Consider the following 3,354-nt stretch of genomic DNA (forward strand, 5'->3'; position numbering starts at 1 on the left):
GGATGGAGGCAGAGATGGGGTCATGGAGAGAGGTTGAAGCGGATGGAGGCAGAGATGGGGTCATGGAGAGAGGTTGAAGCCGATGACTCTAGATTAATGGGAAGAGAGGACCAAGAGCTGGCAGCCAGGAGGCAGACTTGCAGAATGTGCCCTTTGGTGGTATAAATTATTATAAATGCCTGAGTGTTTAAAAAAAAAAAAAGAGCTAAAATGAATAGAGAGAAATACTGTTATCTGATGGTACATGGAGGGGATTATAACCATTATAATGAACCAAGTGTATGATTTGTTGAATGTAAAATTGATGATCTGCCCTGTAAACTTTCACTCAATTTGTCATAATTAAAACTTTAAAAAAAAAGGTATGAGGCTAAGTCAAAAAATATTAATAATAGTAAATTAATAATGGTTTATTCCAAAGAAAACGTATTAGACATATCCCTGTGGTCAGTGGATGGCTGCAGACACTTCTTTTAGTAATACATTTGTCTTAGTCTGAAGTCCTCAAAAAAAGATCTAGTGAAAATAGTGGCTTCTGAAGGGACCTATTAGACCAGTTAAATTCAAGGTAAAGAAACTAGATCAGAAGTTTATAGTGAGTGTTGTTATTTATTTATTCCAAAAGGGTAATCTTGATAGATTTTCTCACAGGACCATCACAGTGGCTTATTATGAAGAAATTTTAAGAAAATGGAAAACTGCATTGGTGAGAAAAAGGCCATAGAGTTATGCCAAGGGAATTTTTTCCATCACACCAGTGAACTTTCTCATTCTTCGAGTATAGCAAGGAAAATGCATAGGAAAATTTCATTGGAAAACTTCAACCTGTCTACCCTACAGCCCTGATCTTACCCCCCTCCCCCCCACTTTTTTTTTTGTCCCTCCAAATCAAAGAATATTTAAAAGGAATATAATTTGAGCCCCTTCAGGAAGCCTAAACTGCCATTTTGGCATGGTGCAAATTGAAAAGAGGGCAGCCCTAATGACATAGTGGGTTACATGTCAGGCTGTTAGCCGCAAGGCCAGCAGTTCAAAACCACCAGCTGTTTCACAAAAGAAATAGGAAGCTTTCTGCATCCATAAAGATTTACAGCCTTGGAAACCCAACACAGGATCACATTTGGAGTCAGATCTGACATGATGGAACACAAACACAACCAACTGAAGAACACAGAATTCTTTGGGAAGGGCTTAGAGATGAAGACACTGCCTTCAGAAGTATACACACTTAAATGGAGGAGACAGTAGCTTCACATTTTGATATTTTTGTTTAATATAGGTTTCTCTGATTTTATAGTAATACTTTTTTACTTAACCCTGATATATCTAAAGCTGTTGATAAAGAAAAAGTCAGTTTGCATATTGAAAGGGATTCCGTTTCATTTAGGTATAATTGTTGCATCTGAAACAACCAAAGAAGCTATTTCAAGTTGTAGTCCTACATTTGAGCATACTTATTTGTGCTACGTTCATGCTTTGGATAAGCACTGGACCACAAGGTCAGTGGTTCAAACTCACCAGCTGCTCTTCAGAAACCCTATATAGGGTTTGTTGTTGTTGTTGTTAAGTATAGGGTTGCTGTGAGTCAAAACTGACTTGATGGCACTTAGCAACAATAACAATTTATTTTATAATTTTTTTTTAATTTACTACAAGAGGGTTGCAAAAAGGTTCATGGGAAGATGGAATTGAAAGACAGTGGAATTTTTCCATGAACTTAATGAAGCTCATTTGTATTTAAAATGAATTAATGAACATGGTTTAAAATTGTTAATAGGTTTTGCTGACTCTGACTCATAGCAACCCTGTGCACAACAGAACGAAACACTGCCTGGTCCTGAGCCATCCTCACGATTGTTAGGTGTGAGCCCACTGCTGCTGCCACTAGGTTAATTGTCTTGTTGGGAGAGGGTCTTCCTCTTTTTGCTGACCCTCCATTTTACCAAGCATGATGTCCTTCTCCAGGCACTGTTCCCTCCTGACAACATGTCTAAAGAACAAGAGATGAAGTCTTACAATCTCACCTGTAAGGAACATTCTGACTGTACTTCTTCTGGGACAGGTTTGTTTGTTGTTCTTGCAGTCCCTAGTACTTTTGAATATTCTCCAACACCATGATTCAAATGCATCGGTTCACCTATGGTTTTCTCTGTTAATTGTCCAACTTTTATTTTCATATGTTAAGTGCTGTTGAGTTAATTCCAACTCAGAGCAACTCTTATTGGGTTTCTGAGGAGCAGCTGGTGGGTTTGAATTGCTAAATTTGTAGTTAGCAATCCAGTGCTTATCCTACAGCTCCACACCAAGAGTCCATATGTGTGTATGAGGCAGTTGATAAACCATAGCTTGGGTCAGGCACACCTTAGTCCTCAAACTGACATCTTTGATCTTTAGCACGTTAATTTAACGAGGTCTTTTGCAGCAGATTTGCCTAATGCACTACGTCATTTGATTTTTTGACTGCTGCTTCCATGAGCATTGATTGTGAGTCCAAGCAAAATAAAGTCTTTGACAACTTCAATCTCTTCTCCATTTATCATGGTGTGTTTTATTGGTAAGAATTGTGAGGGTTTTTGTATTCTTTACATTGAGGTGCAATAAATATGGAATGTTGTTAGTTTCTGACCTTCGTACAATAAGTATTTTAATTCCTCTTCACTTGTAGGAAGCAAAGTTGTGTCATTTGTATATCACAGGTTGCTAATGAGTCTTCCTCCAGTCCTGATGATACATTCTTCTTATCTAATCCAGTTCCTTAGAGTATTTGCTCAGCTTGCAGACCGCATAAGTATGGTGAAAGGATACAGCCCTGCATACATCTTTCCTGATTTTAAGCAATTCAGTATCCCCTTGTTCTGTACAAGTCTCTTGGTCTCTGTATAGGTTTTTCTTGAGCACAATGAAATGTTCTGGAATAACCACTCTTCACAATGTGATCCATAGTTCGTTATTATCCACACAATCAAATGTCTTTTTGCATAGCAAACAAGGCATAGGTAAACTTCCTTCTGGTGTTGTCTACTTTCAGTCAAGGTACTTCTGACATCAGCAATGATAGCCGTCATTCCATGTCCTCTTCTGGATGCAGCTGGAATTTCTGGCAGCTCCCTGTTGATAAACTGCTGCAGCCATTTATGGATTATCTTCAGCATTTTACTTGCATGTGATATTAATGATTTTCACATTCTCTTGGGTCACCTCTCTGGAATGGGCACAGATATGGCTTTCTTCCTGTTGGTAGGGTGTGTCACTGTCCTCTAAGTTTCTAAGCATAGTGAGGCTTGTAGTGCTGCATCTGTTTGTGAAAACATTTGAAGCTGGATTCCATCAATTCCTGGAGCCTTGTATTTCACC

General features: G+C 38.6%; 1 protein-coding gene across 1 annotated transcript in view; it reads left to right on the forward strand.

Annotated features, from left to right (window-relative positions):
* Positions 1-3,354, forward strand: part of MAGOHB (mago-nashi homolog B (Drosophila)) — a 16,106-nt gene that overhangs the window by 4,221 nt on the left and 8,531 nt on the right. The gene's annotated exons all lie outside the window — the stretch shown is intronic.

Source organism: Chrysochloris asiatica, unplaced genomic scaffold (genome assembly GCF_000296735.1).
Source record: "Chrysochloris asiatica unplaced genomic scaffold, ChrAsi1.0 scaffold00488, whole genome shotgun sequence".
NCBI classification, from domain to species: Eukaryota; Metazoa; Chordata; class Mammalia; order Afrosoricida; family Chrysochloridae; genus Chrysochloris; species Chrysochloris asiatica.